Source organism: Thamnophis sirtalis, unplaced genomic scaffold, assembly GCF_051295495.1.
Source record: "Thamnophis sirtalis isolate CommonGarterSnake01/CBP01778 unplaced genomic scaffold, rThaSir2_p1.2 scaffold_12, whole genome shotgun sequence".
Taxonomy (NCBI): domain Eukaryota; kingdom Metazoa; phylum Chordata; class Lepidosauria; order Squamata; family Natricidae; genus Thamnophis; species Thamnophis sirtalis.
This window is the reverse complement of record NW_028261392.1, coordinates 50532763-50558727: the sequence shown is the minus strand read 5'-3', so window position 1 is coordinate 50558727 and position 25965 is coordinate 50532763. Positions and strand designations below refer to the sequence as shown.

The 25965-nt window shown below is 42.4% G+C and overlaps 1 protein-coding gene across 1 annotated transcript in view; it reads left to right on the top strand.

The window, feature by feature from the left end:
- The first annotated feature begins 19941 nt into the window (after nucleotides 1-19941).
- The window catches only part of SMPX (small muscle protein X-linked), a 53853-nt gene continuing 47829 nt past the window's right edge, over nucleotides 19942-25965 (top strand). The window contains exon 1 of the mRNA XM_087726478.1: nucleotides 19942-20114. The gene's annotated coding sequence lies outside the window, so the exon portion shown is untranslated. The remainder of the gene's footprint in view (nucleotides 20115-25965) is intronic.

The window sequence follows — 25965 nt, the reverse complement described above, 5'->3', positions numbered from 1 at the left end:
ATCTTGATAAACAATTATTGTCCACGCAAACGGATCCAGCTCGTGATAAGATTAAATCAATCAAAACTTTGAACTGAGTGGGGGAGACCTACTTTGTTCCGCACAAGGCAGTTTGAAGTTCCCAGCACGGAGGTCGTTCTGCTTTGGGCTAGCCCCCCTCTCTGCAAGCACAAAAGCTGCAAAAATAGAAGAGCATTTGCCAGCAAAACTATTTCTTCTTTCCTTCTTGCCTGAAGGGTAAGAAAACCTGTTAAGACGTCAGATGGAAGAACCTCTAAACAGGTACGTAGCCAGGAATTCGGAGGCAGCTGGTTTTTTGCTGCCACCAACAGCAGGCTCCACCCAGGAAGTCCGCTCAGATCTTTTTCTTATTCTACATTCATGCTTGGGAGGTTTGAGGGTCAAATTTACATCAAATAAATCTCCATCTGAGGTTGCCATCTTCAAGAGACTGCTGGAATTAAGGACTACCTGTAGAAACTACCCAGCCCTTGTAATGACAAGTCCTTGAACCTTGCACATGCCCAGAATCATGGGGGTGGGGGGTGACATGCCCAGGAATATCCCTGGCATGCCTCTTGTGCATGCCCAGAATCACAGGGGGTGGGGGGGTGGCTATGACATGCCTGGGCATGTCCCAGGCATGCCTGAACAAGGCTTAACCTCTACATGCTGCCTGGCTACTTGCTTCTTGTGAACATTTTAATTCCTGTTAATATTCCTAACCCTAACCCTAACCCTTGTCTTTTCCTGTATGTGGGCTTCAAATGGTTACATGAGGATTTGAGGGTGCAATTGGCAAAATATGTGTTTTTAGATTTTTCAAAGGTAAAAACCAGTTGCTGGGTTTTAATGGGCTGTGTTTTTTCTCTTGCCTTTGAGGAAATGTTTTTAAAACTGCCTAGAAATAAATAATCTTTCTTGATGGACTTAGGTTCAACACGTCTTATCTGAAAAAATAGGGCTAGGGTATTGCACCACCCCTTATCTGTTAGGGCTACTCATACTTATCATGATGGGCTTAGGCCAATACAACATATCCGGTTAGGGTTATGACCTTGTGAGTCCTGCACCACATGGGGTCAATTATGCACATCTCATCTGGGGAGGAGGGCTATGCATGTCATATCTGGAGGGTGGGGACTGTGCACGTGACTTCTGCTTAGGGGCATGATCTGGTGATGTAATCAGCATGTGGGTTTGTTTACTTTGATGACATCACTGTTCAAAAGTACTGATAATTTTCATTTAAAAAAGGTATACGCATTATCTACTCACCTGTAAATGCACATTTCAAATGCTTCTAGTCTCTTCAAGTGGCTTTCTGTCGGAGACCAACCCTCCACTCCATAGAGTAGGATAAAAAAAAACTGTAGCATCTGACAAGCCTGATTTTCAATCTTAGGCTTATGTCGTGACCACAGGAAATCTTTTTCATTTTCAAGAATGCTGTTCGAGCTTTTTCTATCCTTGTTTTTACTTCAGTTGTCATGTTCCAGCTTTCTTGTAAATTAGAACTTTTTCTAGTGGTATTCTTTCCAAAGTTATCGGTGGTAAATTAATGGGTTTTTTGCTTACGACCATGATCTTGGTTTTTGAAGTGTTAAGGTTCAAGCCATATTTTTCAAATATTTTTGTAACTCTGTTGATGAGTGAAGGTCTTCATGCTTACTGGCAAGCAGAACTCTGTCACCAGCATATCTTAAATTGTTGATCTGAATACCATTTACTTTGAGGCCAGCACCAATGTTTTCTAATGCTTTATTCAGAGTAGATATTAAACAACAGCAGAGACAGAATATAGCCCTGTCTCACCCTTCTTCATATATCTGCATCATCTGAGTCTCACACTTGCTACCTGATGCCAATATAGATTCTTTATGATTCAGATGTCTTTGTCATTTAGTCTCACTTGTTTCAGGATTTGTAATGGTTTGCTGTATGATTTATCAAATGCTTTTTCAAAATCAATGAAGCACATGTAAACACTATGATTGACATCTGTATAACATTCTGCAAGAACTTGAATGCTGAATAGGGCATTTCATGTACCAAAATTGTTTCTGAAACCTAATAGCATGTTACTTAGACACTACTCAATCTTTTTGTATATTCTTGTGTAAATTATTCTCAGGAATATTTTCAGGGCATGACTCATTAAGCTGTTCTGTATTCAGTACACTTCTTTGCATTTATTTTGGGGGGATTCTCACAAAAGTTGACTTTAGTCAATCATTTGGTATCTTTCCTGTTTCATATATTCAATTGAAGAGCTGCAGTAAAAAAAAATCCCATTGTCTTCCAGCATTTTAAGATTTATATTGGAATATCAACAGGACCTGTGCCTTTTCCTTATTTTGGTATTTCTATTGCATGTTCAACCTTCTCCATAAAGATGGTTGTCCAGTTGTTATGCTTCCCATATCATATCATCCCTAGTGTCCTCAAAAAGTTATTCAATATATTCTTACCATCTTATTAGTTTTTCATCTTCATCTAAGGGTTTCTGGTCACCAATAAATGTAAATGTTGCCTTTTCTCTAATCAAGGAAATAAATTTAGCCATATCTGCAAGTATGAGGTGGGTTCCTACTGGTTCGGACCGGTTCAGTAGAACTGGTAGTAAAAATGGGTCTGGCTTTTAGAACAAGTAATAGTGGCAGGCTGGCCAGACACCCCCAACTGGTTCCTGGTCACCAGTTACTCTCCCACTTGCGTCCGTCGGACATAACCATGTGGCTGCAAAGCTTTCCAGCTGCCCCCCCTCCCCACTGGCCTAGCAGCCAATGTTGCAGCCACAGTGGGGACGGGATGGACAGTACAGTAAGCTGGGCACCCAAAAACGGCACAGAGGCATGGGCAAAGCCTGGGAAGGGGGTGCAACATGCAAGAGGTTCCCCATGTCAGCCCTATTTTGCTCCAGCAGCTTGGGGCTGCCATTCCGCAGGGGAGGATCACAATGGGCACAAACCTTCTGGGAGGCTTCCTGGAGTTCACCCCCACCTCCTGAGTGCATGCTGTGCTGGATACATACCCGAGGGTCCTCTGGGCATCCCCGGTTTCACCCCTACCTCCTGGTCAGCTGGGTCAACCCCCCGCAATTCCTCCGCCTCTTTCCTCGCTCTCTCCACCTTGCACAGTAAAGAAAACCTCATGAGTGCAAGGCAATTAACAAATTCTCATGCTCTTGGGAACTTTTTCTTTACTGTGCAAGGGTTTTCCCTGCACACAATGGCTGAGAGATACTGGCAGTGGGGAGCACCTTGGGGGTGGCAGGTGGGGCAGGGGATGGGGTGGGGTGGGCCACAAGATGCACATCTTACCAGAGACTGGCAGTTCTGGATCTTGCAGCTTTCCTACCCTCCCCTGGACCTTTTTCTCACGAGTGTGAGAAGTTGTTAATTGCCTCGCAGTCATGAGAATTTTTTCTTTACTGTGCAAGGCCAGGGGTTGCCCCAAGGCTGCAGGCTCCAAGGCTGCAGGCACCTGGGCAGGGGGGGGAATACTGCCCAACTTCCCCCTTCCAAAGCAACCTCAGACGTTTTCAAGCTTATCTGGAGAGGTTTTTTTAAAAAACCTCTGCCCCCAAAAGCCGCAAGATCCAGAGTTGCCAGTCTCTGGTAAGATGTCATCTCGCAGCCCACCCCATCCCCACCCCACCATACTGTTTGTGGCAAAACAGAGTTTTGGGCGGTTCTGCGGGCATGGGTAGGTGGGGGCATATGACTGAGTGGGCGTGTACATGAGTGATGTCAAGTTGGTCATGCCCACTCAGTCACATGCTCCCATCTAACCATGGCCACAGAACCAGTAGTAATTTTTTTGAAACCCATCCCTGATGCAAGGTCCATCTTCTTCACCAACCATTGTTCCATTGAAGGTAATTTTCAAAAGTTTCCACCTTCATGCATATAACCTTTGGCTATTGATGGTGCCTCCCAAGGACAGTCCAGACATTCCACCTCTTAGGCTGGGGGGTGAAATTATACACCCCTCAGAGAGGGGCCGCAATTTAGGTGTCCTCCTGGACCCACAGCTGACGTTAGAACACCATCTGTCAGCTGTGACCAGGGGGGCTTTTGGCCAGGTTCGCCTGGTGCACCAGTTGCGGCCCTATCTGGACCGGGAGGCACTTTGAATGGTTACTCATGCCTCATCACCTCAAGACTGGATTACTGTAACGCGGTCTACATGGGGCTGCCCCTGAAGAGTGTTCAAAGACTGCAGTTGGTTCAGAATGCAGCTGTGGGAGCGATATTGGGTGTACCTAGATACACCCATGTTACATCCATCCTCCGCGAGCTGCACTGGCTCCCTATTGGTCTCCGAACGCACTTCAAGGTGCTAGTCGTTACTTTTAAAGCCCTACATGGTTTGGACCTGGCTACCTGAGAGACCGCCTCCTGCGGTCTCCCAACGACCAACTAGATTTCACAGGTTGGGCCTCCTCCGGGTGCCGTCGACCCGACAATGCTGGCTGGCGACTCCCCGGGGGAGAGCCTTCTCTGTAGCTGCACCAGCCCTGTGGAACGATCTACCCATAGAGATCCGGACCCTTACCACTCTTCCGGCCTTCCGTAAAGCCATCAAGACCTGGCTGTTCCAGCAGGCCTGGGGCTGTTGATCAATGTCCAGCCCCACCTACACTGAATGGATGATGTGCAATTTTAATTATGTACCTTTATTTTTAAATTTTAAATGTTTTTTATCTGTCTGTAAGCCGCCCAGAGTCCCTAGGGAGTGGGCGGCATACAAATTTTATTAAATTGGAAAATTGGAAATTAGTTATCAGATGTACAAACAATGCTGAAATTATATATAAAAATTATACTGTATATGAAATTTTATATAAAAAACAAAGTATCATGACTTTTTCCCAAAATGTTTGTCCATCCATCCCAAAAGAAAAGCATCCAGTTTCAATTGTATATTTATCTTTAGGAGCCTCTGAATTAATGTACCATGTTTTCCCCAAAATAAGACCGGGTCTTATTTTCTTTTAGGCTTAAAAATAAGTAGTCAGGCTTATTTTGGGGGAGTTCTTATTTTTTTTGAGGTGCAGGAGCACGGTCACCTCATGGCTACTCAGCCCCTTAACCCTGACTTGTGGATCAGCTGAGGCAGTGAGGGCCAGTGAGACACAAAGCTATGTGGCCTGTTGGAATTGGCTCCTCTTCGCCTCTACCCAGATGCTGCTGCTTGAGAAAAGAACAATTTGGGAAGATTGTGGGAAGTGTGTGCTTATGGTAGAAGCAAACTGCAACCTTTCCCTTTCAAGCAATCAAATTTCTGTGTGTGTGTCAGAGAGAGAAAGAAAAACAAGGGGAGTAACAAGAATTTCAGGCAATGTTATTTAAAAGGGTTTCCTCTCCACTGTTTCTCTCTCTGTCCCTCCCCCCTCTCTTCCTCCCTCCCTCCCTCCCTCCCTCTCTCTCTCCCTAAAACACACATACATATAGATACATTTGATGAGAAACACTGGAGGGCAATAGGTAAGCGGACTGACCCTACCTTGCCTCCAGCTCAGAGCCTACTCAGGGTGGCACCCCAAGGCCCGGCCTCTGCATGGGTGACTCCCACCTGGCCAATGCAAGAAATAGGCTCCCTCACAGTGCCTCATCTCCCGCATGAAGCCAGCTGGGCTCCACCCCCCCCCCCGAAAATTGGTGGCCAGGATCGAGTCAGAGTCGGTGAGCCAAATGTGCCATGGATGCACCATCGCCGCCTGGGAGAAGAACTCACTGGAGCCCAAATGCTAGGCGTCACCAGACTTGAAAACCAGGGATTCTGCAGTCATTTCGGCCACGTAAAGAATGACCAAATCTCCAGGCTGTTCACAACTCGAGCGAGCCATGCGCAGGAGCAGCAGCACCACCATGAGCTTTGTCATACTGACACAGCCTCTTGAGTAGAACCCTGTAAGGCTTGTTGTAGCGTTGCACCCATGAATGACAGCATCGCCGCAAGCTTCATTACACCAACACAGCTGGCATCCTACTGCAAGAGGCTGCGCTGGTATGTTGAACTTCACAGTGGTGCCGTCGCTCACATACGCAATGCTACAACCAGCCTTGCCGGGTCCTAGGATATGCTGAAGGCTCAGAATGGAGCCTTTTTGGTGAACGGCAGGAAAATGGAGTGGAGGATTTTCCTGCCTGTCCTTTTCTCAAGCTCAGCACAAAGTGAGGAAAGGACAACAAGTAGGAAAATCCCCCGCCCCATTTTCCTGCCATTCACCAAAAAGACTCCATTTTGAACCTTCAGTGTTGCAATCCTTGGATATGCTAAAGACTTGGGATGGAGCCATTTTGACAAATAATCCGTGGGCTGAATTAAGGGGCCAAACAGCCATGAGGTGACCGGGGAAGGGCTGCCTCCTGTGCTGGCCACGCCCACACCCTTCACTAGGACTTATATTGGGGTACCCCCAAAAATACCAGGCTAGGGCTTATTTTCAGGACAGGATATATTTTAAGAAAACATGGTATGTATTTGTATACAAAACTTTCTAGCTATTTTATACACTCACCAAATATGATGAAATGTTCCTTCATGTTGTTCTACATCAGGGGTGTCAAACTCGATTTCATTGAGGGCCACATCAGGGTTCTGGTTGATCTTGCAAGAATGGGGTGGGTGTGGCCAGCTCAATATTGCTCGTGTTGGAGGCTGCCTGTGGTGGCCCAGTCAGGTCTGGGGGAATCCATTGTCTCCAGCAGTGGAAGGCAAGACCAGGGCGAGCAGCAAACCCTTGTCCACCAGAGGAGTCTCACCATCCCTCTCAAGCCATGCAGAAGACCCTTGGACAGCAGCACAGGCTGCCCAGAGCCCTGGGCAGTGGAGGACAAACACCCAGCCTGGCTCTCAAGCTTCCAGGGCACTGGGACCAGCCCAACCCTGCTTCCTGAGGCCCAGTTGTGCTTACTTCCTCCTCAAGGCTGCTGCTGCTGTGCTCCCTCTCCTTGGGCACATTGCTCATGGTGTATGCAGGAGGGCAAAATATGTGGGTCAGAGGAGGCCCACTCTGGTACTTCCAGCACCATCGGAAGTGTGGTCCATGAACTCTGCGGCCAGCTTCAACCTCTCCTTATTGGAGGGTCCAAATTTGGACCATAGCCACTCTGGAGGAGTGGCAAAGCAAGGGGGATCGCCTAGCAGGTAGAGGGGAGCTGCATCTCCCCAGCCTGGCTAGGAAAGCCCCCTCAGCTGATGATAGGGAGCAGTGGCAGCAAACATAGCTGCCATGATGCCAAAGACAGCCTGAAAACCTAAGACTGTGCAGAGTAGAGAAAGTGAGTGGCTTGCGAACCTGGTAGGAAAATATTTTTTTTTATTGAAAAGCAACCCCATGAAATTCAAGGGGGAAGCATATTGGAAATATTGGCTAGTGGTGAAATAAGCACATTTTAAAAAATCAGAATATTTAAGAAGAGATTTTTTTTTAAAGAAAACAGGAAAAGAATATTGCACTCTCAAAGTGAAGATGTAGCATTGAAAAGGTATTTTAAAAATACTGGAATTCGATCTGGAGGTTGTTTTTTATTATTATTATTTTTTTATATATACATTTTATTTATTTCATTTTCATTTTCATTTTAGACAATCACTTATATACTGAGCGTAACAAAAAACAAAAAAAAGGAAAAAATCCACCATAAAAAAAAAACCAACATGACACTTCAATCCCCCATACACCCTTTCTTCTCCCCCTCCAACTTTCATTTCTCCCCTCCAGCATTCCCCTCTTCTACTTCCCTTCCCCCTCAGACATCTCCCCCTCCCTCCATCTCACCCTCCTTACATTCCCCTCTCACTCCCTCTTTACTTCTCCCTCTTCTTTCCCTCTTCTCCTCACTTTGGTGTATCCCTACAATTAATCTATTCAGTTTTTTTAGAAAATAAAAGAGAAAAAGAAAAAAAAAAGGAAAACGAGCCGCAGTATACAAGTGAATTCTTATTGTTCTAAGAATTGAAACTGTAATTCCACCCTCCCCCCTCCCCCCTATAATCCCCCCTCCCTAACCCCCTTACGGCTTCCCAGGTCCCATACCCGGCATAGTTCTTTAACAAGCACTTGAGTATAATAAAGCCAGCTAACTTTAAAGTTAAAAATAAAATAAAAGAAAAACAAAAAGAAGGGAATAGTAGAAAAGAAAAAAAAAAACACACACACACACAGAAAAAAAAAGAAAAACAAGAAAGATCAATAAACCCACTACATTAACACAGCTTCCCATCATCTGTAAATCTTAAACAATGTAGCTCATTCCAAATTTCGGTTATTTTACTACTTGCAGGGTTTCAAACTGTATTAGAGCCAGGTAAGTTAATCAATTAGGATTCCCCAACTAAAAGTCTCATTGCTTTATCTATCTATTCAGACCTTTAATTTATCTCTTTTTTATCCGAATATCCAAACCTTTCTATAAAACCATTAAACTCAAGTACTTCTTTCATTTTTCATTTCCAACACCTCCCATTCTGTCCTTACCCACATCCACATGTAAATTTTTTACCTTCCACCCTGCCTTTATCCATATCCACATATATATTTTATCCGCGTCCATTGCTCCTCACATATTTACTCCACCTTCCTGGAGACTCTCTGACTAATCTTTCTTAACCTTATATTGAAATAGCAACTCATACAAACATCAGCTTGCATTCTAGCCCCAAGTAGTCTAGTTAAGCTTTCGCTACCCTTCCCTCTCCCACGCGCCTCCCAACTCCGTTCGTCCCAGACCACAACTCAAAAAGATCGCAATCTCCGCTCTCCTCGCCTAGGAAAATAATTCATGCGCAGTTTGAGTTAGAGTTCAAACAAATCTTATATACAATATGTGTCCACAATCAGCAACGCTTCTTTCAGTCTCCATGTCTCATCATCGATATACAACTTTTCCATTTTATCCCAGGCAGAAATCATAAAGTTTTAAGAACATCGCTAAGTCTTTATTCTTTACTCTTCTGCCCTTCCGGAAGAGGAAAGCAACACCCTCCGCCTTGTAGCCACGTGTCTCGCTGCTTGTCTTCTCCTTCTCCTTGTCTCTCTCCAGGTCCGGATGAATCAGGAAGTCCCGCCTTCAGGGTCTTGTAATAAAATTCTCGGGCTTCACAAACAGAATTAATGCGGTGTTTTTGATTACCAAATGTAACTGTAATGCCAGCTGGGACTTCCCATTTGTATGGAATCTGAGAATTTCTGAGTTCTTCAGTTAAGAAAATGTAATCTCTCCTTGCTCTTAATATTTGAGATGGTATCTCTTTAAAAACAATCAAGTCCTGTCCATCAATTCTCAACCTCTTGTTGTAAAGCCTCTGTATTATCACATTTCTGGATTCCCTTGTGGTAAAGTATATAATTATGTCCCTCGGAAGCTGTCGCTGTTTTGCTACCCCCGAATTCTGGCGGTAGATTTTTTGAATCTGCCAATCAAAGTTAAGTCCCGGACTTCCCACCGAGCGGCTAAGAGCCTCAAAGAAGATCTGTTTCAAATTCTCCTGTTCATTTTCACGCAGTCCTCTAACTCTTATTGCGAAGGCAGTCTTATTATAATTTATCATGACAAGTTGTTTTTGAGCATTTTCAATTTCCTGTTGTAACGTTTGAATTTTGGATGTCAAATTAAAGTTAGTTTCTTCCAAAAGTTCCAATTTATCCTCCGTTTCAGCAATATAATCTGTCATGACTGTCATTACTCCGATCATATCCTCCTTTGCTTGAGCAATTTTAGCATCAAATTGATCATATAAATCCGATATCAGTTGATTAATTTCCTGTCTGAAATTATTAAGCGTTTTGAGAAGAAATTCTTGTGATAACAAATCTCCAGTGGAGGGCTTAGGAGGCAAGGGTAGCGGCTTCATAGCAGTTTTTGAGATATGTTATTAAGGAAGCGCTTCTGCTTAGATTTGGGAGCCATTCCAGAATAAAAATAAAAGACAAGCAATCAAGCAAGCCAAGAATCAAAGTCTCTGCTCCCCTCAGTTAATCTTTTAACAGTTAATACGGAGAAGCCTTCAGGAGAGTAGGGCTGACTAAGTATGTCACATCAAACACAAAAGCTATAAGATCGCCATCTTGTGACGCAGCTAGAAAAGGGAGCCTTTTGTGAAGTTGAAGCTGGTATTTTAGATAGTAATAGAAGAAATTCCTCAGGAATGGTCCCCGCCTGGATTAATTTTTAAATAGCTTAGCTTTGTCCTGAGGGGGGGGGGGGGCAATCTGCCTAGGGCTGCAAAAAAGGCAGCTGCGGAGAACTGGCTGGAGTAAAAGCTCAGCTAATGTTGAACCTCTTCTCCATTCACAGCAAAAAAAAATAAAAAAAAAATAAAAAAAGTTTTTTTATTATTATAAACATTGCCCTCCTACTGAATTTATAATTTAAAATAATTAAAATCAGACTATCACCATTATGCAGAGAGAAAGTACCAAGTTGAAGTTGGAGTGCCATCTGCTGCTAAAAGGAGAGCTGTGCAACTTTGGGACCTTTTACATTGCAAGATTATAAGTATTTACTTTAAAAGTACTGGAAACTACAATAAACAAGATCTTTAGCCAAGTGATTCTGAATATTGTTGAACAAATTAAAGTGATTGGAAGTGATGTGGACAAACCCCTGGTTTCTTTTCTTAAATTGGACTGACTGTAAAATGGAAGCAAGTGGTGACAATGAAATGGAGCTGATGTACCAAGACATTAAGGATTTTATAAAAGAACAACACAAGGAGATGAAGGAAATATTTGGTGGTATAGATCATACAGATCAAAACATTGGAAAATATAATACAAGGAACAACAAGAACAGGACAATGAGGAAAGAATGGGATCACTAGAAAGGGCAGAGGAGACAGCAGAATCAGGAAATCAACAAGAAGACAACAAGAAGATACTAGAACAATTGATGGTGAATAAGGGATTAGAACAGAAGGAAAATATTCTAAAAGATGTAAAAAGGAAATGAGAGAAACAGGAAGACAGCTGGAGAGAAGAAAAAGGGGTTAGAACAGGTAGCCATAGAATTAGACAGTGGGGAAAAAGAGCGAAGGGAGAGAAAACTAGAGGACACAGATTCAAAAGTAGGTGAAATAAAAGAATTAAAAGAAGTGTATGGGAGACAACCAAAAAAGAAGAAGATGAAAAATTCGGATAAAGATAAAGGATGTGAGATAAAGGGAAAGAAAAGGAATGTAAAGCAAAATATTTTATGAAAGTATTTTAACAATGTGTATGAATATTAGAACTATATAAGTCGAATAACTGCTTTGAATGTGGTGCAAGAGATAAAAATCATTTTTGAATATATATTAGTAATGTAGTAATGTGATGTATATTATTATTAGAAAAGGTTGAAAAAAGTTTGTAAATGAGATAAATAGAATTTGTATAAGGGTATTATTAAATATGTATAAATTGTGATTAACAGTGAAAAGCTAGGATTAAGTAATTTGAAATTAGAGAAAGAACGAACATATTTCAATGAAAACAAGAGTATTAATAGCAGAATCATAAGGATTGAAGGGTTGGGAAAATATTAAATATGCAAAAAATGTGATTAACAATGAATATCGTTGGTTTGCATTTTGCAGCCTACCATCACAGAGGTTTTTTTGAGTGAGTATGTATTTGTGTGTGTGCATGCATGGGGGGGGGGGAGGTGTCTCACTCCTTGAAGCTCCAAGCCCTCAACAGAGACTTTCTGCCCATGGTAGGCTGCAAACTAACAAAAACTGTTTTTTTGTAATGCTTGTTTCAGTTTCTCAGCCCCCAACCCCAAAGCCATTAGTAAATCAAAAGGAACAATAGAATTGTTTAACTGTTTAAGGGCTAGGAAACAAATTGGAATCCTGACTTTCACTTTGTGCTTTTGTTCTTTTTTTAGTAACTTTTGACAATCTCTTGAGATTTGCTTTTGATTTGCAGCGAAGCTGTGAATTTAAAGATTTAAATTTAAAGGATAAATACGATGAATTATTTGTCTGCATTGCCATTTAATGGTAAATAAAAGTTGATTGAACAAAGTTGACTGAAAAAAATAAAAGGAAGCTGGCTAAGAAGAATTGACCTTGACTTTTTGTTGACAATACTGAACTGATGATGGTTTTGCACTCTTTTGTTATATTATAATGGATTGCTGAGAAAGCGTTCAGATAATGCAGGTTTTTTTTTCTTTACTGGAAAAAAAAACTTGGATAAACCAGACAACCCATACTAAAGGTTTCCCCCCCTCCCCATTTGTCTACTTTGATCCTTGTTTTTTCTATGCAAATTTTTATCCTTTTTCTTTCCTTTTTTTCTCCATCTCTCTCTGGGTTTTTTTGTATTTTTTTTTTTTTGTATTTTTGCAATGAAATGTGGATTACCATTGTGGAATTAATTTTGGGGCTTTTTTCTTTTTTCTGTCGGGGTGAGTGCTTTTCCCCCAATCTCTTTTTCTCTTGTTTCCTTGGTTTTTTCCTTTTTTTTTTTTACTACACATTGGCATCATAAACTGAATGGGTTAAGATAGCAACGGAGAAAAAAGCGAAGGAGATGGATTATAGATTGCTAACAATTGATAAAAAGCAAGATGAATCCACCATATTTTGGGAAATGGAATGCTCTGAATTCTACCTAAGATTTCAGAACATTGGAGAAAGGAGAGAATTTAGCAGAGAAGATTGCAGAAATTCTCTCAGGGGTCACAGAAATGAGTAAGGAATATATTTTAGGTGGAATGGATTTAAAGTACATACAAGATATGCAATGAGAAACAACCTGCACAGAGAGGTACATGTAAGATTTATTTTAAAAACTCTAAAAAATGAAATATTGCAGGCAACAAGAAGTACCACAATTAAATACAAGTCTAGAGAGATAGTGGTATTGAAACAAATTCCAAGGAAGTTCAGAGAAATAAGAAAAGAACACCACTTCCTGACTAAGAGTCTGATTAAGAAAGGGGTGAGTTTTAGATGGCTGGTTCCAGAAGGGATTTTGGTAACCTGGCAAGAACAAAGGTACAGATTACATACACTAGAGAAAGCAGAACTTTTAATGAACAACATATACTAGCACAGGAAGGAATGCTGGTAAGAGAAGAGAGAGGAGCCAAATGCCAGGAAGCTAAGGGAAAAGAGCAAGGGAAGATGAAGAAAGAACAGGAAGAGAAAGTGCTAAGAGAAGGAGCAAGGGCCAAAGAGACAAAGGAGCAGAGGGAGCTAAGAACGACTAGATCAACTAAACCTATAAATCAATGACATGGAGGAAGAAATAAAAGTAATCACAATAAATATAAATGGACTAAACTCAACAATAAAAAGAAAAAGAATATTCAACAAATTAGAGAAATTGAAACTGAACATTATACGTTTACAGGAAGTACATATTAGAAAGAAACACAGGAAATTTTTGGAACAGGTAAAACTAGGTAACTTATACACAACTCTGGCCGACCAAAGTAAAAAGGGAATAGCACTATACATTAGAAAGACAATTTAATCAAATATAATTTTTGAAGATGGGGAGGGGAGAATACTGATGGTGGAGATAATGATGAATTTGAGAAAGATATTATTAGTGGCAATATATGCTCCAAATGATAAACAAGAAGATTTTTTGGGGAAACTACACAAAAAGATAATACAATATAAATATGAAGATATATGTATGCTAGGAGACTTCAATGCAATTGTAAATAATGGAATAGACCATAAATCCACAAAGATGAACAAGAAGCCAAGGAAAACCCTACCCAAAACATTTTTCATGATGGCGGAAGAATTAAGTTTGCAATATGTTTGGAGAACACTCGAAAGAAAGACAATATACTTTCTACTCAAACAAACACTTATCTTGGTCAAGAATAGATATGATATGGATGTCAACAGAGTTAATACTCAAAACATTCAAGATAGACATAGACATAAGCATATGGGCTGATCATAATCCAATAACAATGACTTGGAAGGGACAGAGGAAAAAGGGGAGATGAATTTTAAATTCAAGAATATTAAATGAAAAAAGTTTCCAGCAATATATGGAAAAAGAACTGACGTATTTCTTCCAGGAAAATAGAAAGGAAGACACATCATTACAGAATGTATGGGACACCTGTAAAACATATATTAGAGGCCTCACAATGACATACTTAGGGAAAAAGAATAGGCAGAACAGACAAAATCAAAATAAGTTGGAATTAGAATATAAAGATTGGAGATGAAGCTGCACAAAACAAAAAAGTAAAAAATATGTTGGAACTGCAAAAACATAAACCTGATAGAAAATGAAGATCTGGCAAACAAAATAAAATTGGTAAAACAAAACTTTTTTTGAAAATGCAAATAAACCAGGACGTTGGTTGGCCTACAAGATGAAAAAGAAAAGAGAAAAAAAGCTGATAAGCCAATTGGTGGATGAAGAAGGGAATCTACAACATTCAAATGGAGAAAAATTAATAATTGAGATCTATTACAAGCTGTATCAACATGAAAGAGTATCAGAAGGGAAAATAAGACAATTCTTAAAGAAAACTAGAATAACTAAAATCCCAGAAAAATTTAAGAAGGCACTAGAAGAAAGAATTACAATGATGGAGATAATAGAAGGCATCAAAAGGCAAAAGAAGGGGAAACACCAGGACCAGATGGACTACCAGCAGAACTGTATCAAACACTACAAGAAGTGTTAAGCAATGTAATGTTGGAACTATTTAATGACTTACTAATGGAGGCAAACATGGACAGAGGCAAATATAATGTTTTTACCAAAAGAAGAGTCAGATCTACAACAGGTAAAAAACTATAGACCTACCTCACTACTAAATGTGGACTATAAAATTTATGCATCAATAATGGCAGAAAGAATGAAGAAACTTTTAAATGAATTTATACACATACCAAAATGGATTTCTCCCTAAGAGACAGATCAGAGGCAATATGCGAAATGTATTGACTATGCTAGAGTACTACAAAGCTCACCAGGGAAGCAAATGGCATTGTTATTTTTGGACGCACAAAAGGCCTTTGATAATGTGAACTGGCAATTTATGATAATGCAACTTCAAATGATGAGATTTGGTGAGGGAATCATAAATATTATCAAAACGATATACAATAATCAATTGGCAAAGGTAATGGTAAATGGTGAGATTACAGGAAAGATAGAGATCACGAAGGGAACTAGACAAGAATGTCAACTATCGCCATTATTATTTTTACTGACACTAGAGATTTTGAATAGTGAAATACAACAAAATAAAGAGGTAAAAGGAATGAGGGTCAAGAAAGAGGAATACAAATTACAAGCATTCGCAGATGATTTGGTGTTTATTATGGAAGATCCAATAGAAACAGGGCCAAAACTAGTTGAAATAATAGAAGAATATGGAGAAGTAGTGGGCTTGAAGATTAATAAAGATAAAACAAAAATTCTGGTGAAAAATATGACAGAAAAACAGAAAAGAGAGTTGATGGGGAAAATGGACATACAGGTGATGAAAAAAGTGAAATATTTGGGTATTCAATTGACATCAAAGTGTGTAGCACTAAATAAGGATAACTATTATAAGGTGAGAAAACAAATAGAAATAGATCTGGAAAGATGGAAAAACTTACAACTATCATTGATGGGAAGAATAGCAGTAGTAAAGATGAATATACTACCAAGACTGCTATATCTATTCCAAACAATACCGATAAAATTAGAGAAAAAATATTTTGAAAGTATGAATAAAATAGTGGGGAAATATATATGGCAGGGGAAAAAAGCAAGAATTAATATTAAAATGTTGCAAGATGGAAGAGTTTGAGGTGGATTTGGTTTACCAAACTGGGAATTATATTATCAAGCAGTGGGTTTAGCGTGGATGAAAGAATGGATCTTACTGAGTAATACAACTGACATTGGAAGGTCATGATTTGCAACTAGGTTGGCATGCTTTTTTGTGGTATGGTAAAAGTAAGGTACATGGCTATTTTCAAAGACATTATGTAAGGAATGGATTGTTAACAATATGGAAAAAAAGTGAAAGGGAAACACTATTTAGAAATACCAATGTGGCTTTCAACAATGGAAGCATTGACACATCCAAAATTAGTAGTATGAAAAATATCATTAGATACAAAGATATTTTAACAGAAAGGGGGGAACTAAAACAAAAACTGGAGGCACCAGTGCAGGGGCAACACTGATCTGCAACCCAGTGGCGGCCATCCGGGCTGGACTGCTGCCAGCCTTAGATCTGTGCTGCTCCCTCAGGCTCACCACCTGGGCATGCACACAGGAGGCTCCAAGCGTGTGATGCTGGCGTCCGGGGTGGAGGGCAGTTCTCAGCATGCAGTCCCCAGGGACACCAGGCTCTATACACACATCATCACCTCCTGTGCACATGCCCAGGGGGCAGGGCCAAGGGGGCCTGGGGATCTAAGGCTGGCCATGATCCGGCCTTAGATGGCCACCACTGGATGGCAGATCAGCACCTGGTCGCCTTCAGCCAGGCTAAGGTGTTGTGGGCTGGTCCTTTGATGTTTCCAGGGTAGAACTGCAGGCCAGATCTAACCACTTCGTGGGTCAGATCCGGCCCGTGGGCCTTGAGTTTGTCACCCATGTTCTAGACAACTTATTTGGTGACATATACCAACGATGCATCGTTTTACAAAAGTTCTTGTTAAAATTATAACATTGAAAAGTTCAGTTCTTTCAGGCACATATTTTGCCATTGTTCCATTTATATGTTTAAACCAAAGTTTTTAGCTCATTTTTACATTCACTTGCACTTCTTCTGTTTCAAATTTCAATAAAATTTTATACATTTGCAAGATTAAAATATTCATCTTTTGTACCCAGTTCTATTTTAAACTCAGTCTTACACTGTTGAAAGCCATACATTATTTAGACTACTTTAAACCTATCTAATAATTGTAAATCGTTCAGAAGTATGTACATCTGCTTCAAGACCTTGTCTTGATTTTATTTTATGTTTCCTTGAAAAAATTATAGTAGCACGTGATAAATCAATCATTTGTATTTGGTTATTATTTCTCATCAGTAAAATGTTTCTTGTGCCACAAAGAAACAAGGTCTTTTGGGGCCAATCTGAATTTGTATCTATTCCACATTTTCAATATGGCATATCTGATAGTGTCAGACCTGCCCCAGTCTGATCCCATAGGGAAATAAAACTCTCAACTCCATTTGATTGAAGTGAAAGGCACTTTTACTAAGAGATGCAGCTGAGTCAAGTAGAATCTAAATTTTCCCCACACAAATACATAAATAAAGCCCCTGGTTTCCCTGAGCCTGGACCATCTGTGCATAGCCAATCCAGCACCATTAAGATGTTATGAGAAACTCTGAGGTGTTTGGACTGGTGAAATTCCACACAGGGCAAATGACCTTGAAAGCACCAGTGCTCCAGCATAAAGTCGATTCCAAATCACTGTTTTTCCTCAACTGTCAACTCCCCCCTCCCAATTTCCCATCATAAAGAAATATAGCTTTATTGCCCATTTGTTCCCTTTACCCTTACCCAATTGATGACAGAATGCTGGCAAGGCGTTAAGCCGAAGCTGAAGGATCTGATAGATAATGATTTTTAAAACCTACATCAACCTTAGTTTTCCCATGCCACAAATGTCCATGCCGTCTAAATCCTAGATCATATCTTTCTAACTCCAAAAGTCTTCTACAGGTAGTCCTCAACTTACAACAGTTCACTTAGTGAGCATTTGAAGTTACAATGCACTGAAAAAAGTGACTTGACCATTTTTCACACACATGGCTTTTACAGTATCCCCTTGGTCATGTGATTTACATTTGGATGTTTGGCAACTGACTCATATTTGTGACAGTTGCAGTATCCCAGGGTCATGTCTGCACAGAAGGGTGCTAAAGCGGTGCAAACCTATAAGGAACAGAAAGTCAGATCTACTTTTAAAATCTATCAAGATTACCAGGAATCCTGAATCCTGGATTCTCCAATCGCTCCCTGGTATCTGGGGTGCCTGGAGGGAAACTCAGGCAACCATGGCAGAGGGCCAGCTATCCAGAGAGAGCCTGATTGCAGATGGAGTGCAGCCTAACCTCAGACATCAAAGCGGAGATGCTTGCTCCAGCGACCAAAGCAAAAGTTTACCTTTTGCACCCTTCTGACAAGCAGTCAATGGGGAAACCAGATTCACTTAACAATCATATTACTAATTTAACAACTTCAGTGATTCATTTAACAACTGTGGCAACAAAAATCATAAAATGGACAAAACTCACTTAACGAATTTCTCACTTAGCAACATAATGTCAGGGTTCCAAGTAACACCCCTAACAAAAGAAGACTCCGACGCTTGAGTTTCCTCAAAGTTCCATTTTATTAGAGATGTCATATTGGCACATCTGGGAAAACCTGAATCTGAAAGTTTCCAGGTTTTCCCCACCCAAAAGAAAGTTCAAGTCCCTGCCCAGCACCCACATTCCCATCACATGATCGAATCAAGCACCATCCAAAACTGGAGATGACTCCCAGTCACTTCATCACAGCTGCAGGGCAAGATGGCCTTGACTTTCTGAGAAAGAATGTTATTTTGACTATATATCACCCACACTCTGTATGTACAGTAGAAAATGTGGCAGGCCTGAAGTCCCAAAGGTAAAAGATGGCTTCCAGGTCTGACACATAAATTTTGGGCTCAATTGTGGTCAAAAGTTGAAGACTACCTGTATTAGTTTCTTTAAACACCAAATCATCTGAAAAAGTTCTTAACTTCCTAGTCTCTTTTTAATATTTACTGAGACAATTCTCTCATTCCTTCTTATGTCTATATTCAGTATTTCTGGAACCAAACTAAACAGAAGATTGGGCAGGATACAGATTTGCAGTGGAAGTAGAGTTTGTTATAAATATTTATAAATTTGTTTTATAAATATTTATAAATAAATTTATAAGTATTTATAACTATTTAATTGGTTTTTGACCAGCTAGTTATATATCTAATGTAGTTCTAGCAAAGCAGCACTGAAACTTTAGAATGGCCTATTTCAACTAACGATGGGGGGGGGGGGAGGGAAATGAAGTTGTCTTTCATTACTATGTATATTATTCATATGGTTTCTTCTTTCTTTGCCATATAATTATTCTGTTGCATTTGAACATATGATGCTTGCACTGAAAAATATTGTGTGCCTTGAGATAAATATTTCCCCTTTTTCTTTTGGGGATATAATTGATTATAGACTTTAAGTAAGATTAATTAGCATCAAGACAATCAAAATTAAACTCTAAGAATAAATCCTTGCCCGGGGACTAGCTATTTCCAAACTTCATGTCTGCCCGCCCTACCTGTATCTCAGGGTCTTCTGGCAACTGAGATGCATAAGGATAGCCCACGTGACTCCATTCTTGAAATGGGGTTTTCAGTCCTATCCCACCTCAGGACACTGTGCATCAACTTTGCAACTTATACCTCAACTTTGCAACTCATCCAAAAAGAGCAAGACAGATCCTTCTCCCTCCTGGTTTCTCATTGCTTCTTCCATCATTTTATTATACTGAATATCTGTCAAAGAGCTCAAGATGGAATACCAATAAGTACAGCAAAGAAAACCTCTAAAATTGCATGCATTGACCTTTTTTTTTTGGATAGATAATACTGGGAATCATATTCCCATGATTTTTTTCTTGATAAGTGGCCTAAAGATTTGCAAAAAGTTATATGTTAAAAGGAGGAGGAGGTTGTTGTTTAATACTATTTATTCAAAACTATTAAAAAAAACTTCTGACATTTCTACGTTGAGAAAATGGCAGTAACATATTACCTGGAACTGAGCACTCATATATTTTTGCTTGACACTTGAGAGCCTCAGTTTCAACTAAGACAGAATGAAGTTACAGGATGAATCTTACTCTATATTTAGGAAGAACAACTGCTAGCTATGACAGGAATTCTCTATTACACTTGGCTTCTGAACACTGCTCTATTCCAGTCCCAGAGGTCCTTTCCCTTGAGAGTATCCACTGCACAAAGAACTTCATCTATTTCACATGAAAGATCTCAGCTGACCTAAGGTGCCTCAGTCAGCAGCAAAAGGAGGTGTAGCATTCACTCTTCTGACAGGCTGGAACTTTTCTGATATAAATAATCAGGTACTTAATGGGAGTTCAGAAGGGAGGGGGACAGCTTTAAAAAATAAAAGATTAACTTGGGAAATACATTTATAGCTAGGGAACAAGGACTATGTTGCTGTGAATTTGATTCTCTTTATACCAGGTCATTAATGTTTTTCATTAACTATTACTGCAACTACTGAATACACAGGCAAGAGTTTTTAAATTAAAGAATGTTGTTCTGAGATTTTGCAGTTTCCTAAATGTATGTCCTCTTGTATGATTTTCATAAAAGCCTACTGGGCACACTTGGTGACAGCTAACCAAATGCATGTTTATTTTTCTCCCTGTGGCTTTGTGGAGAGCCAGGTACAAATAAGCAAAATTATAATACTCAATGTTTGAACCCAGACATATTAATTTCTCTCTCATTGCTAAAATGCTTATCATTAACTCTGGAGTCACAGTGACCTTTAATGAAATGAATTGTAGTTGAGTAATCATTTCAACATAGAGTTGTATTCACCCTCCTTTCAGAGTAAGCTTGCTACTTGGCATAATTTCTATCTAGGTCTTTAAAAAGAATAATACAGGTCCATTTCATAATAACCATGCCAGTTTTATACATGTTACAGATGGGGAGGTCAGCATGAGAAAAAAATGTCATTTCCAGCTTCTTTTCAATTGCATCTGGGTTGCAGGAGTAGGAAAGATGGATATTAGAAAAGCACCTGGCACAGACCCCCACTTCATCCAAGCAAATTGAAGTAGCTTGGTGCTGAATAACTGCATGTCCCTCAGCGCTCCCCACAGGACTTATTTTTAGACAAGGCAGAGCCCCCCCCTTGTTTATTTCTTCCTGTGCCTCATGCTGGATCACAAATCCTAGGGAACTTGGCATGTAAAGTCCAATACTTACTAAATTACTCAGTCATGAGATCAAAGTCTGTATGCCTGATAGGACTGGCTTATTCAGTCATTTAGTTAAATTCTGTTTGTTCGTGTTGTTTACATGTGAAATTATTCAAATACTGATTATCAGACTGCACTATGACCTATAATTTATGGATTTTCACAACCTGTTTTTTATATCTTAAAAGATGTAAGAAAACCACTGAAAATTATCCTCCTAATTGTCAATTGTGCCCCCGAGTTCTTGGGGGCAACCCAGTAACCCCAACAGTCTCAGCTGTCTTTTGGAAAACCCAGAGCTCTCAAAAATTATGTTATCAAAATCTGGTGGGAATTTCTAATAACAACTTGGCAATGTCCTACTGATTTCAGTGGAAAATATATAATATTTTATACCGTGCATTCAGAAAGTATTCAGACCCCTTCAATTTTGTCAATTTTTTATGCTGCAACCTGATTCTACAGTTGTTGAAATTCATTTCTTTTCTCATTAATCTACATTCAGTATTCCATGATAACAAAGTGAAAATAGAATTTTAGAAATATCTGTAAATTTATTAAAAAGAAAAAACTGAAATATCACAACGGCATAACTATTCAGATCCTTTGCAACAGCACCTGAAATTTAGCTTTAGTGACCCCCATTTGTCTTGATCATTGCTGACATGTTTCTACACCTTGACTGGAGTTGACCTGTGGTGAATTAAATTGATTGGACATGATTTGGAAGGGCACACACCTCTCTATAGAAGGCCTCACAGATGACAATGCATATTGTAGCAGAGCAAAAGTGATGAGGTCAAAGAAACTGCCTGCAGAGCTCAGAGACAGGATTATTGCAAGGTAAAGATCTGGGGAAGGCTACAATAAAATTTCTGCTGCACTAAAGGTTCCTAAGAGCACAGTGGCCTCCATAATTTTCAAATGGAGGACATTTGGCACAGCCAGGACTCTTCCAAGAGCTGGTCACCCAGTCAAACTGAGCAATTGGGAAAGAAAGGACTTATTAAGAGAAATGACCCAGAACCCGATGGTCACTTAGACTGAGCTTCAGAGATCCTGTGTGGAGAATTCCTAGGGTGACCAGACATCCCGCTTTTGGCGTGATAGCCCCGCCTTTTCATAAATTTTCCCGCGTCCCGCACGCTTCTTTAAAACACACGCTTTTTTGGGCGCTGGTAGCTACCTCGCTCCCCCGCCCATCAGCTGCTAGCTCTCTGGGCTGGCTCATCATTCCGTTCTATCCTACAAATTTAAGCCAGCCCAGCCTGCCGCCCGCTGATTGGATTGGCCTGGACTCCAGCCAATCAGTGAGCTGGCTGGGATGGAAAATTTTCAGCACGCCACATTCTGAAAATTTTCCATCCCAACCAGCTCACTGATTGGCTGGACTCCACTTTGCTGAGCACGCCTGCGTGAGTCTCCATTTCATTTCATCTTTTGGGGTTGCAGCTGCGGTTACTCACTGGTGAGTAATCATGTTATGAATTGGTACCGGTGGGAATCGGGAGGCACTGGGGGGAGGAGACAGCCCTCCTCTCCTCCTTCTCCCCCTTTGCGGAGTTCATTTCACCTCCTCGCGTCACAGCCAGCCCCTGTGCTGCGCCGCCACGGGCGGCAGAAGCTCTGGAACTCGAGTGGAATTTCTCTGCACGAGTGAAACAGCCCCCGCCGGACTCACGGAGCTTCTGCCGGTGTGGCGGCGCCTGTGCTGCGTGGTTCCCAGCGACCACACCGCGAGTCCGCGAGGCGTGGTAGCATCCCGCCACCCTCCCCTGCGGCTCTCCTGCGGCGGCGGAACGACTGGAAGTTCTCTGCGCGGGGTGAAACGGCCGGCAGCCGCCTCGCTCTCCTGCCTCTCCGTTCCCAAGCAGCCCCGTCCTCTCCTCCTCCCTCGGTCCTTCCCGCGGCCGCCTCGCCAAAATCTAGCTCTCCCTCCCCCTGCTTCGGTCGCTGCTGGCCATCGCCCAGCCGCCGCAGCCACCTCCCCTTCCTCCCTCCCTCCTCCCCGGACTCCTCTTCCCGCCCCCGCCGCCTCGGCTTGGAAGAGCCAGGAGAGCGAGCGAGCGAGAGAGAGAGAGAGAGAGAGAGAGAGAGAGAGAGAGAACGGGGGAATCTCTCGGGGCTCACCAGAACGCTGCTCCTTTCTCAGAGCAGAGAGAGAGAAGGAAGGAAGGGGGGGAGAGAAAACTGGGTGCCCGAGCTCTTTTCCCACATCCCTATGCAGCGGGGAAAGAGAGGTCACTCCCAGTGAAGTGTTGCCCCCACGCTCGCTGCTTCTGCCGCAGCCACCCGAGGCTGAGACGGGATTCGGGGTTTTGACAGATGCCTGTTTCCCCCTCCCTGCGCCCGAGCCCTTCCCCCACATCCCTATGCAGTGGGGAAAGCTCGCTGCTTCTGCCGCAGCCACCCGAGGCCGAGACGGGATTCCCCTCTGCCAGCGCTGGGCAGAAAAGCCTGAAATGTTAAGCTCACTCCCTCTTCCTGCAGCACGCCCCGATGCCGAGATCCCGCGCACTTGGGGCTGCTGCGATGTCCAGGGAGGCTCAGCTGGTCTGAGTAGGCAGGGCAGGGGTAACGCGGTGCCCAGCTCAGGTGCTCTGAGTAGGGGGGGAGCCACCCTCTCTGCCAGCGCTGGGCAGCAAAGCTGAGATGTTAAGCTCACTCCCTCTTCCTGCAGCACGCCCCGATGCCGAGATCCCACGCACTTGGGGCTGCTGCGATGTCCAGGGAGGCTCAGCTGGTCTGAGTAGGCAGGGCAGGGGTAACGCGGTGCCCAGCTCAGGTGCTCTGAGTAGGGGGGGAGCCACCCTCTCTGCCAGCGCTGGGCAGCAAAGCCTGAAATGTTAAGCTCACTCCCTCTTCCTGCAGCACGCCCCGATGCCGAGATCCCGCGCACTTGGGGCTGCTGCGATGTCCAGGGAGGCTCAGCTGGTCTGAGTAGGCAGGGCAGGGGTAACGCGGTGCCCAGCTCAGGTGCTCTGAGTAGGGGGGGAGCCACCCTCTCTGCCAGCGCTGGGCAGCAAAGCCTGAAATGTTAAGCTCACTCCCTCTTCCTGCAGCACGCCCCGATGCCGAGATCCCGCGCACTTGGGGCTGCTGCGATGTCCAGGGAGGCTCAGCTGGTCTGAGTAGGCAGGGCAGGGGTAACGCGGTGCCCAGCTCAGGTGCTCTGAGTAGGGGGGGAGCCACCCTCTCTGCCAGCGCTGGGCAGCAAAGCTGAGATGTTAAGCTCACTCCCTCTTCTTGCAACACGCCCCCATGCCGAGATCCCGCGCACTTGGGGCTGCTGCGATGTCCAGGGAGGCTCAGCTGGTCTGAGTAGGCAGGGCAGGGGTAACGCGGTGCCCAGCTCAGGTGCTCTGAGTAGGGGGGGAGCCACCCTCTCTGCCAGCGCTGGGCAGCAAAGCTGAGATGTTAAGCTCACTCCCTCTTCCTGCAGCACGCCCCGATGCGAAAAACGCTGAAATCCCACGCACTTGGGGCTGCTGCGATGTCCAGGGAGCTCCAGGATGACTGAGAATCCCCCGTGTTATTCCAGATAGGATAGAATATTGCCTTTTCCACTTTTTCCATTCCCCCCAATGGTGGTTAAGAATCAGCAAAAATTTGGGGCGTGTGTCTGCGGGAGAAAGAAAAGTAAGGAAAAGGAAAGAAAGGAAAAAAAGAGAAGAAAAGGAGGGGAGAAGAGGGGAGAAAAAGGGGTTTGTTGTAGAGTTGATAAAGCTTTTAAGAGTTTGGCAGCGAGAGGATTCTGAATGGATCCCGAATGATCGGGACTCAAAACAGCTCTATTACGTCCTGCTTTTTGTGGGGGGGAAAGAGAGAGAAAGAGGGAGACTGGGAGAGGGGAAAAATTTTGGGAACGGCCGTAGCCTACCTCATCTGGATCCTGGAGCGAAGCACAAAAAAGCACAAAAAAAGCGTTGGGTTGGGGTTTTTTTTGATACTCTAATTTTTGTCACTCTCGTTACTGTTTTCAATTCAATTCTTTTTTTCCCCAGTCTTTTTTTAAAAACTGAACGCTTCTACCTCCACCCCTCCTTCTGCCCCGAGGAGTTTTGGAGTGGAGGGAAGGAACAGGGTTTGAGGCACGGGGATGGAGGTGGGGGTGGGGATCGGCTGGCCAAGACGGCATAATCCCCCGCTTTCCAAGCTCACAAACAGCACGGATCTCTCCAACTCTTTCTCTCCAGCTCTAAGTATTTTACACTGAGGTTTTTAGCTCCAGCATCCCTGTTTTTAAAATGCTGAAGACCCATCCTGATCCCTCCAATGACGTTCCAGATAATGAAATATGCAGGGCACGTTGTAGTAAAAAAAAAATTGCCAATTATCATGATTGAAACAGGATCTGAATGGAAGAACTCCAATTTGCTTGGCATAATGTTTAAAGGACTTTGATTTGAAGAGAAGAGATTTCAGAGGAAGAAATGGCTATAGCTTCAGAGGAACAAGTGGCAGCCTCAAGTTACATGAGCTCACCATATGTCATACCTACATGCTTGCAAATTCTTTTACTTATTGGACCAAAGACCCAGCTAGGAAAAATGATAACACATGGAATCCTTTAGTGAATGCTATGCAGCAGTATGTGTATCAAAAGCATAGATTTACAGGAGCTTAGTAGAAATATGCTGTAGTAATGCAAATCAAAAGCAGAAGAATTTATCCTTGAGGATCTTTACTATTTTCAAGCCCCCTTCCCTCTTCAGGCTTCAGAATTTAAGGAAAGAGAGAGGGAGAGGGAGGGAGGGACAGAGAGAGAGAGAGAAAGGGGGACTGTGTGCACAGGAGTGTGGATTTTCTAAAAATCCCATTGAATCCAGAGGAGGAGAGAGAGAAAGAAAGAGGGAGTCTGTGAGGTGGGGGGATTTCCTAAACCCCATTGAATCCAGAGGAGGAGTGTGTGTGTATTTGTGTGTGTGTGTGTGTGTGTGTGTGTGTGTGTGAGAGAGAGAGAGAGAGAGAGAGAGAG